Raw genomic sequence first — 11,964 nt, 5'->3', positions numbered from 1 at the left:
AATGACATCAGCGCTGCTTTAAAAAAAAAAAAAAATGGGATTCAGGGATGCGTTCGAGTGCTGCTCGTTAATCTGACGTTCAGAACGCTCAGTAAAAGAACGAATAGGAGATGGGAAAAATGAAGAGACAAGCGTCAGTGAAGAAACACGAAGAAGAAAAGTAAATGTAATTATAGAAATAAAGACACAGTAGATGAATACATGTTTGCGAATAAACAGAGAAAGAAGGGGGAAAAGAAGGAAGGAAAGAATCAAGAAAGAGGAAGAAAGATGAAAAACATGCTTTTAAAAACTATATGATTTTTTAACACAACACGCAATGTATAGACATTCAAGTCATACTCGAGACAGTAATTTGAAGAATAAACAAAACTAGAACTAACAATAAAACAAGCACACAAACAAAAACCCTGCAATCCACCTACTTAGGGAAACCTAAGTAGGTGGATGATGAAAAGTAGATAACCAAAACACAAACTAACAGAGGTGACAGAAAATAAATGATTAATTAGACAGAAAGCAAATAAAACGTTTGAGGTCTTTATAAAAGAAATGGCTTTTATAAAGACCTCAAACATCTGTGGAGAGACATAAAAAATATAAACGAAAGTAAAAAAAAAAAAAAAAAAAAGAAAAAAAAAATTCACAGCAGCTGCAAAGCCAAGCAAATCTATGATTTACTAGCCAAAAAATGTTAAGAACGTACAAAAAAATAAAGTTAAAATAGTAGACACATAAATGTAAAGGATTATATGGACATGTCTAAACAAAATGACACAGTTACAGTGTTTATAGATGATTATTCACCTGTGGAAGGAACAAAATTCAGAACGAAATATAAAACACTTCAATAATGAAAACAACTCCACCGATTAAAACAACTAAACTACTGAAGAACTCATTAGGAAAATAAAATTGCAAAACAGGTTTCGGCAAAGGACTTTACACAATATTCAAGCGCAACGTTAAATTACTGCAAAAAACTAAACATAAGTGTCATTATCGCAAAGTATTTTTTAATAGATTCTGTTACCTTTAGTTACAAAAGTGATTTTTAAATTTTTTTTTTTTTTTACAGAGGTCTACTATTTCCGATAGACGTGAACACATCACCATTTGGTCCAGACCTCCAGAGCGCCAGAGGACGCATTCCTGCGGGCCTGCTCTTATTTACCCAGACTGACAGTGCAGATGGTGCACATGATCAAAAAAACAAATGAAAGCAAATATTTTATGTTGGTTTAATTTACCATTTGTGTTACAGCTAAAATAGGCCCAGCTCAATTAAAGCCAATCGGTTGTTTATCCCCCCCCCCCCAAAAGACAAATTTGTGACTTGTTCTTAATTAATCATGTTTTACAGACCTAATTAATATCCAAATAACCTAATTAATATCCATCCAAATTTTCCAAACATATTATTTGTAGAAATGTGTTCAGGGTTGGAGCAGGTCGTGAAACAGTTAGAAAAAATTTCTCCTAGATAAATTTCAGTAGGGAGATTTATTTTCTTTCTTTCTTTTAATCAGCATTCGAGCTGATTTAACTTAACAGTTCACGAGAAGATACATTTTAGGACAACTTGCAGCTGTTGACTTAGGATGTTGTTTATTTACAGGAAAATGTTGCCTACTGCTGATCAGAATGTGGTACTGCGTCTCTGTGTCAGCTTCCTTTGCAGCAATGAATAAACAAATACATAAGAGCGGAAAATAAGGCAACTCCACATTTTACACCACTTATTTGTACTTTAAGTAGCGTAGCCGCTGTTCAAAATGGGAGAGACAAGAGAACATGTTGTTCGAGTAATTATTTAAAAGTTTTTACTGTGAGACTATCAAGATGCAATAAAAGAAAAAAATTACTTTAGTATTATATGTAAAACGTTACCAGGGGTGACTGTAGATACGAAGGGAGCTGTGAATAAACTAAAACTGTTCAGTTCACTGACGTAAAAGAAAATGTATGTCAACTCTGAGAATTTCTGTAATTCTACGTATGTCCAGCAGAGCGCAGCAAAACCTCAAAGTTAAAGAAAAAGAAAAAAACCCCTGCGTTTTAACCAAAATTAAAATAAGCCTAGATAAAACGTGTTTTAAATGTATCGGCTTACTTTTCAAATCCTTCATATCTCTGGTACTGTGCAAAAGTTTTAAACTCCTCATAGGGTCTTTATACTTTTCTTTCAGTGACGCCGGCAGTCTTATAATCTTTCAACATATCTTGATCAGTTATTGAGGCTGCATTGAAGTTTTTTCTTTGTAATAACAAATATATATATTTTTTTTCTTAGAAGGCAGTGATGAAAAAAGGGAATGAGCCAAAGTTGTGTAATTTCTCATGGAAAGAGTAAAGACTTAAATAGGAGTTTCAGCATGAGAATGAAGATGGAGAACAAAAAGATGGAAAAATGTATTCCTTTTTTTTTCCCACCCAAAGGCGCTTCGTGTCTCGTCAGACACGGGAGGCTGTTAGCTTGATCCTCAGAGCTGACGCCTGAATCAGCCTGAGTTTAGGTGGTCCAGTGGTGGTAATGTGAGAGGAGATGATTGCAGTGAGATGAAGAGATACTCGAAATAATCCGTCCTGTGTGAGTATGTGTGTGTGTGTGTGTGTGTGTGTGTGTGTGTGTGTTTTGGGGGTAGAAAAACATCTGGAGTTGTTTTTTTTAGGTGGCAGGAGTACCAGCCTTAAGCCAGTCAGACCGGTAAAAAGGTTTCTGATTCTGTTCTGCTTCACTTACTCTCTGATTAAAGTATCCTAAAAAAAAAAAAAAAGGACACACACACACGCACGCACGCACACACACATAGAAAATGTCTCAGCATTCAGATCAAATTGAATACATGCTACAATTCTACTATAACATCATCAGACCTGAAGCTTTTTTTTCTGCGTCACACTGAGTCATGACACACCGGCAGACTCTGCAGACAAGCCGTCTGACTGGCGGTCTAAATTAAATGCAGACACAGTGCGAGCTGGGAAATGTAAAAGGTAATCTGTTTTCCCTGCAGTCTATTTTCTCCTGGGGAGGCACTTTCTGAGAAAGAAATGCAAGCAGAGGCATAGTCTGGCACCGTCTTCAAGGCCACTTTAAGAGCTGCATGTTCACAAATGAAGTAACACCAAACACACTCTGTCCTTAGAAATATTTTAATTTTCATCACACCAACCCGGATTTTGCTTCGACTGTCGGCATGAGCTGAAGAAGGGATGATCTAAACCTGAAATAGAGGGATGAAGCAACACTCATAAAATCCATTGGAGGCCTCATGCTGAAGTAAGGAGAAGTTCATTTAAGGACGACTCAGTAAATCTGGCCACTGCAGATGTGCAGAGAGCAATTGTTTCATTACATCAGGAACAGCAAAGCCTGATCTCCATACAATCATATTTGTGTGTATGCTGGTTCAAGATGAGGGACAGACATAAATACGTCTTGGATGCAATTGGCTGGGCTTCCTAAGTTGATAACTTTGTATCAATTGGGAATAGATAATAAATGTTTTCATTTATTTTTCATCTACAGTTTATCTTTATTTGGTCCCGCTGAAAACCAAAATAGCTTTTAGTATAAGAGATTCCAGGTCAGGATAGCAGCCACATAAACTGATTTTTATTTTTTTTAATAAGATTTTTTTCTCTTAACAATAATAAGCGCAGTTGAAAAGTGTAATTAAAATGGGATCCAACTGTATTGGACTATGTGGGATTGAACTGTCCATACACTAAATTAGATTAGAGTATGAACTGAACATTTTCATCTTCCTTATGATGACTATTGCTTCAAATTATTTCCACACAAATGAACTCAGAATATCGAGAAAAATTGCTGACTGACTGGAATGTTCCTGAAGGTGAAGGAATAATGATTAGAGGAAAAAAAAAAAGATGGGGTCGGGTTTAAAACTTTAAATGTAAGGCATTACATTTTAAAATCGTGGAGCAAGTACTCGTTTAAAGATGTGCAACCTGACTGGTTTTTATGTGTTGCTAGGATGCCTGATCTAGACTTAATGCATGAAGCATTACAACGGTAGAGACTAGACATGATCAAAGCACAAAAAAATCTTAAGATCTCCAACAGGAAGACAAGGCTTCACTTTAGCAGCAGCTCTCTGTTGGAAAAAGCTCAGGGTTATGCCTTTGAAACCTGAGAGCACTTTTCGGTTAATGTCTCACATCCCCTTGCTTTAGTTAGAAACTTAACCGCCTACTCCGCATTTAAAAGGAATCGAAATGATTCATTCAGTAACCCATAAACAGGATGAAAATTACACCTTTACATTTTGCAGCCTGTTGGACCAATTCTGTTCTTTCTGGATTGTCAAAGATGGACTAGATTAGCTAGAACGCATGTTTACATTTCTTAAATATGTTACTGGTAAAACCTGGCCTGCTCTTAAAGGGGTATTGTGTATTTTTTTGTGATTCATGAATATGTTACCTGGTTTAGTCAAACTATTAACTATTTGCAGTGGCTCAAACTCCAGGGTGAATTTCAACCAACTGCAGGATTAAGAAATTGTGTTGTAGTTTATGTAAAATGTGTTTGTAGATGTTTGCAATATAGGATAAGATATTTTCTTTGCCAGGCTATATTTAACAGGTCAAATGTTTAGTGAGTGTTTTGGAGAGAATGTTAATTGCAGAGTGGAGAATCAAACGTTTCTGTGTAGAAAAAAAGTTTTATCCAAATGCACTTTATATAAGAAGCATTTAGTGAACAGTAATAGATTAGAGAACCATGATCTGATAGTAAGATAGTGACTGCTGATTGCTATTCCACAGAATCCCGCTTAAAAACAAAACAAAAAACAGTAACACCTTATGAACCTCAAATCAATCATATGAGCTGCTGAACTCAATGCTTTCCTTATTGCATTGCAGTTTATTCTCTTCTATGTTATGTTGTCAAATGAATCTATGTAGTGTGTGAATTTAAAGTCCCAACATTTCCTTTTTAATGTTATTTTACTTTTTTGATAAATATATAAGCTTAAGCTGAGTACTAGCCCTGATTGTGGGTAGTAACTAAGTAAATCTCTGACCACTTTCCTTTTTCTATTTTCTCACGCTCTCATGCTTGGGATGCCAACGAGTTGTGCGTCGATGGTCTTGGAGAGGTTTCATGTGATGCAGAGTTAAATAACCCTGAACGGATTTTCACACCAGAGATCCCCAGCATGATACTGCCTCCACTTGGGGGTGCCATCATCATAGCAAAAGCCAAATTCGTGCATGCTCTCAGGCACGTACGTGGGCCTGCTTTCTCTCATTGTCCTCATCTTTCTCACTCACACACACACACACACACACACACACACACACACACACACACACACACACGTCTATCTATTCAGACAATGCCAACTCTCGCACATCCTCGCCTTCTCTCGGACCTGTGCGAGCGTTGCCTCTTTTGCGGACTCTGTGATTTGTGGCGTCCTTTTGATGTGTAAAGTGGTAAAAAAGGCCTGCTCCCTGCTCTGGACTTTGTCACAGTTTCTGAAGCCATTAGGAGGCTTAGAACCAGTTCTGTTAAAGAGTTATAAAAGTGAAAAATTTCACTTCACGTGTTGAGGTTCCTGCCTGGTTCAGTGGAGCTAAAAGTGGTTCCCCCTGTTGATCACGAACACCCCCATCACTTGTCCGCCTTCCTTTCCTGTGATGCGGTGCAAAGCGGAGTCTGTCCTTATTCACTTCTTCTCCTCCCTGCAGAATGAAAACATCAGCCATCTGGTCGAGGGGTGAGAGGTCAAACCTCAGGCTGGTAATGAGGATGGCGTCGCTTGGGGGATGTTGCATTTGTGTCTGTGTGTGTGTGTGTGTGTGGTTGGTTCAGCGTGTCTGCTTCCTGAGTGAGCATTAAACATTAACGAGTGAGCTCTGCACGTCTAGTGGGAGGACGGGAGATCTGAGTGCCCGGAAGGAGACGGTGCGCGGACAAAGTCGCTGCGGACAAATTAAGAAAGATGCCAGGGCGTTTGCACGGTTGCATGAAGTGCACCGAAAAGCGGACTGCGTGTGGCTACGCCGTACCTTTCAGTCACTCTCTCCTCAAAAAGCTTTTTTCCTCTTGTTTATCGACTCACCCTTCTAGGATTCTGTACATCAATAGCTCGGGTCGATGAGAAAGAAAAGGCACAGAGGCTGCTGTTGTGACAGAGGTGTTTGTGTGTGTGTGGCCTTACATTTGATACACTGTAAGGACAATTTTCCTAACACATGCTATGCTGTGGGGACCAATTGCTCCGTATGGGACCAAAAGCCAGGGGTTCATAAGAAGAAGTGGTGTTTTGGGGTTATGGTTTAGGTCAAGACTAAGGAGTGAATTGAATTTGGGTTAGGTTTGGGGTTAAACATGTACTAGTAAAAGTTAGGTTTACGGCAAGTGTAAAAGTGAGACTATTGAGATGAATGAAAAATTAATAGAAGACGAAGCAAAATCATTGTAATCTATAAAGACATCATATGTGTGTGTGCTTGTCCAGTTATTCTTTTTAGGACAATTTCTGGCATATTTACTAAACTTCTCAAGACCAATGGACCAGTAAAAGGTTGTCCTGATATGGTGGATCTCCTTGTTCAGGGTTAGAGGTTAGGATTAGACGCATGTTGTGAATTAAGTTTTGGTTAATGTTAAGGTTAGGAATAGACTAGTTTTTGTTACGGTTAAGGAAAATGTCGCAGTTAGGCGTAAATGGAGTTATTAAAATGAATGAACAAAGTCCTAAAATGGGTAGAAATACAAATTTGCATGTGTGTATATGTTTTTCCTTTTTTTTTTAATATCATATCACATAATTTGTTCCAGTTGTTTTCCACCTTGACTAAATGTCCTGTCCACTTCTGCTGGAGTTAGCTGTATTTGAAGATAAGCCGTTAGATAACAGCAGCAGGTCTCGCTTGGCCTCGGCGCTGCAGCAACCCAACAGACTGAAAATCACAGAGTGGAGGTAAATAAAAAAAATTAAAAAAAAGCATAGATCTCACAAGCAAACTCGTTTACGTTCACTTCCTTTCTATTCTCTTTGCAGATTCTTCAATGCAGTTGCAAGTGTGTGCTCCTGTGTTAGTGCAGTTGCCATGGAAATGCAAGCAATGGTGGGAATAATGGAACACTCAGCAGTAAACCACCACCTCTCCTGTTTTACCAGTAACCTCTGAGAGCATGTTTTAGTCACGCTCTCCGACTGCGGATCAGTTTAATCATAATATTTCCACTGCATTGAGTTCCCCTACATATAAGGTGAATTTGATTGTTGAGTGTATTACGTGTGCAAGGCTGGTGAAGAAGAAGAAATGGTCTCCGGCTTAATGAGGATAATTATCATAAATGAAAAATAATTATTTCTCAATGGGAAAGGATAAAATATGACTGTTTTATGTTTGCAGAAAAGGATATGAGCAACATATTTCACGTAGAAGAGGTATTACATGTTTCTGTTGCTTTTATATCTCCCATTTCTTTAGAAACATCCTAAGAGCAATTATATTATACACTAGTAAGAAAAAAAGAGGGCAGGCAGACCTTGTACTTTTAACCAGGATCTACACTCATGAGAAAGGCTCTGTCATAAAAACCTTGTCTGGAATTAATAATAATAATACTAATACTACTACTAATAATAATAAAGACGAGGATGTAATAAACAACACCCTCCATATTTATTGGCTCCTCTGATAAATTAATTGAAAAACCTTGAAGGGAAATGTAATTTCACACACAAACACACACACACACACGCACAAAAAAATAAAAAAATTGCATGTTTTAATTAAAGTTTATTTATTGAGTACTGAAAAAAAAATACATACACATCCTACATCTTACAAATTGATGCTCCTTAACAATTCCTGTAAAATACATGGAATGGAAGCAATTTTATATTTCTGTTTAGCTTTATAATGTTATCAGACTTTGAACTTTTAATGGCCTTTTGTTTGCTAGGGGTACAAATGTGATGTGGCCTCTGTCTAGTGTTTGACGGTAAGTAGGATGTCCTTTTCCTGAAATGCTGCGTTAGATTTATGCTGAATTGAAAGTGAAGGGGAACCTTCCAAAAAGTTCCCCTTTTGTCTGATCACTCCACTTAATATTTTTCTGTTCTCTTTTTTTCAGTAGTGGTTTTGGTGTTGGCCTCAAGTACTTTAAAGGCCCACTATCACGCAAAATTCACCCATGTAATTCCATTTGGGCACCTCCTGCTTCTAGAAACAGTCCAATAGCAAACAAACAAACACTTTGCTTTTGCTGGTGTCTACAAAACAACCTTTTGCAAAAAACTCTAAATTGTTGCGTCACAATTTGTTACCTGGCAACCTCAAGCCAAGTATTGCCCGTCACCTGGCAACCTAAGTGGACCTCCACCCGCTACTTTACAAGTTACCGCTGCAATGGCCGCTAAAAAAAGAAGGAAAAATGTTTTGTTGTCATCTGCACTACAGAACATATGTCCATAAATTTTCTCCCAGTTACTTAAAACAGCTTCATTTCAGTTTTGCTTGCAATGTCCCTGAAATATCGCCAAATAAAGCTGTAGTTTGCGCAAATCAGCTAAGGAAGGAGTCCTTTGAAAACTAGGAAGAGGATTTAACAAAATACTTCGGCTGAAGGAAGATTCTGTTCCTACTGTTCGTCACAAATCTGCAGATGATGGCAGATTTACATCATTATGTAAGTACATAATGATGTTTTGTGTGTGTTGTATTGTTCAGCACGAACCTGACTTGTCATGTAGCATAAGCTAACGCTGAACGATAGCTTTAGCACTAGCTAACGATAGCTATTTCTTCTTCTTCTTTTGATTTTTATTGGCGGCTGGCATCCAACTTAAGGTGCATTTACCGCCACCTACCAGACTGGAGTGTGGTCATCAGAGATCTGAGAGAGAATTTAACACACCTCAATGATGTGTACGATGTGCAAATTCACATCTCAACACTCATTAAATACATGTATGAATGCATGAGCACGCACTGGCACACACACACATACTTACACATATTCTAAATACGACTCATTAACCCAGTGTTATTTAAGAACCTAAATAAGAGATTTCTAACATAATTTGATTTATTACCTAATAGATAGATCATAGACAGCCCTATGTTCTTTCTGCTTAGTAATGACTTTAAAAGCTGACACTCCTCTGAGTATTTATCACATTCTAACAAGACATGCTCCACTGTTTCTACCTGATTGCAATAATTACAAGCCCCAGTCTCATGCTTTCCTATTTTAAAGAGCGACCTGTTAAGTCCAGAATGCCCAATTCTAAGTCGAGTCATAACTACTTCCTCTTTCCGCCTTCCACTCAGACAATTACTACCTCCCACACTCTTTTGCATTGCATATAGTTGTCTCCCATTATCATGGTTATCCCATTGCTCCTGCCAAATCTTAATCATTTCTTTTTGAATAATTGATTTACCCTCACTTTTACTCAAAGGAATATTCAAATGAACAATTTCTGATTTCAAGACCTGCTTAGCTAGAATATCTACTTCCTCATTTCCTTCTATACCTGCATGAGCAGGAATCCAGACAAATCGAACCAAGCATTTCTTGCTATGTAGATGAACTAATAATTGGTATATTCTTAATATCAAATATAATCTGCAAGATTTGCCAGATTTAATACTTAATAATGCTGCTTGACTATCTGATGCTATAATAAATGTACTTACTTCCCTAATATCATTATCAAGCAACCATTCTTAGGCTAATATAATGGCTGATAATTCAACTGTAAAAACAGCTAAATGATCAGCAGTTCTCCTCTTAATCAAGACTTTATGGTGTGGGATATTCACTGCTGCCCCAGTTCTACCACTATTTGGATCTTTAGATCCATCTGTACATATAACTATGTTGTCTTTATATCTTTCAAAATATCTGTTAACTACAACCCATTCTGGAGTCTTTCCCTTTTTAAGAATTTCCCTTAATTGAAGATCAACTTCTGGAGATATAAATAACCATGGTGGAATTTCAGAATGAGGAACTGTAACACTATACTTGAAGATGTTTTGCCTTTATGTCCCCCATCCATCCAAAACTATTACAATTTAATTTATGATGTTCCCAACAGTCCTTCAGCACCATCTTAGCTGGACGATCATCCTTATGTCCTTGTAGGTTCACCCAGTACATATACATTAGTTTCAACCTTCTTAATCTTTACGAAAGTTCACCAGTTTCTACTTGTGGAGCAGCTAAAGATGATGTTCTGAAAGCTCCACAACAAATCCTCAATCCTTGTGTTTGCTCACTATCAGGTTTTCTCACATGACTGTCAGCAGCTGCCATATATGCTATACTCCCATAATCCAGAGTAGCTCTCATGAGACGATAGCTATTTCTGACGTTACCTTACTTATCAAGGTGGGAGGTGGGGCCATAAACAGGGAATTTTTATTAAGAGCAATTTTGTTGCAATTTTGGGTTGGCAAAATTATAGTAAAATGTGGTTTAAATTTTGTGTGTGTGTGTTCAAGCTGCGCCATCAAAAATGACTAGTAAGTAGCAATGAATAACAAAAGTGTTTTTCTCAGTAAACAACCTGTTGAGACCCATAAAAGTCAAACCAAGGATAGGAGTTTGGTTCAGAGTCACAGATCTCATCTCTAAACCTCTCCATGTTTGCTTCTGGTTCTGCATGTAGAGCAGTCCAGAACCAGGAGACCCAAGAGGTTGATATATTATTAAGTGCCAAGTATAGTATTATTGTTCTTAATATAATTTTAGATATTAAGTATAATATCCAAAATTTTGGATATTAAGTATAATGTCCAAAATTATACTTTGGATAATCTTTTAAAAAAATACTCTTTACATTCATTTGTAAAAACGTATATTTTGAATGTACAATTTAAAAATTACAAATATATTCAAACAACACTTTAGTTTTTGTAATACTTTTAAGGTTCTGTGTATAGTTTAGTAAGCCTTACTAAATTACAAAATAAATAAATTTCAATAATATTTGTAAGTACATTATAAATAGTGTCCAAGTATATTTCAGTGAAACTTTCAGAGTGCACATCCATGCTACTTTATGCTACTTCATTAGGTGCACCTCATTAGGTGCCTTAATAATCTTTTACTATTGTGTCAAAATGGCAACCACCTGAAGTGAAACTCGCATCGAGTAAACTCACAAGAAGGTCAAACATCAGTAAAAGTTGGTGAGATGAGACATTAATGTTCAGCTCTATTACCGTCTAGAATTCATCAAGTACATCTGGTGGATACTGATGTTATGCAAGAGTAATGTTTCTCTTACTGGGATATCTGCTGACGTCTATCTGCTCCAGTTCTGGTGCAGAGGCTGTAGGTGTGAGGACCTCTGCAGGATACTCTGAACCAGGGGTCGGCAACCCAAAATGTTGAAAGAGCTATTTTGGACCAAAAAAAAAACCCAACAAAAAACAAATCTGTCTGGAGCTGTCTGATTTCTTACTAAATGACGAATAAAACTAATCGTCATTTAAGAATTGTACTCACTAATATTGTTAAATTACTTTTGATGATCTGAAATTTCTAGATGTGACCAAAAAAAAAAAAGCAAAAACAGGATAAACCTGTGAGGTGACAATTGGTTTTTCACAGGACATTTGACGTTAAATGTGGATAAGAACATTTGACTTTAGCAAATAATTGACTTAGTCTATTATTTCAGATTTAAAAAAAATTACTCTCAGCTTCTGCTCAAGGAAGAGGTGGAGCGTTGGAGGAATTGTTTGATTTGATGCTAACCACCAAACGGTGTGTAAATAGGTCGTAGTCATTCAACAGGATGACAAACAGTTTCTAATATTCAATACTAATATGAGTGAAACAGACTCCAGAGGAACTTCCTCTGCTCCACAGCCTGGGGGTTCGAATTGGACCCTGCGTTTGTTCATGAGCTTGGATCAGCTCCATTTAGTGTCAACATTTTGAAAGATGGGGGG

The 11,964-nt window shown here is 37.2% G+C and overlaps 1 long non-coding RNA gene across 1 annotated transcript in view; it reads left to right on the top strand.

Moving 5' to 3' along the window:
* The first annotated feature begins 8,411 nt into the window (after positions 1 to 8,411).
* Positions 8,412 to 11,964, top strand: part of LOC103472427 (uncharacterized) — a 36,546-nt gene continuing 32,993 nt past the window's right edge. Inside the window, exon 1 of the long non-coding RNA XR_534858.1 lies at positions 8,412 to 8,683. This is a non-coding gene — a long non-coding RNA (uncharacterized LOC103472427). The remainder of the gene's footprint in view (positions 8,684 to 11,964) is intronic.

The sequence above is a fragment of the Poecilia reticulata genome, linkage group LG11 (genome assembly GCF_000633615.1).
Source record: "Poecilia reticulata strain Guanapo linkage group LG11, Guppy_female_1.0+MT, whole genome shotgun sequence".
NCBI lineage: Eukaryota > Metazoa > Chordata > Actinopteri > Cyprinodontiformes > Poeciliidae > Poecilia > Poecilia reticulata.
Note: the sequence above shows the minus strand (reverse complement) of the source record. Positions and strands in the feature narration are given on the sequence as shown.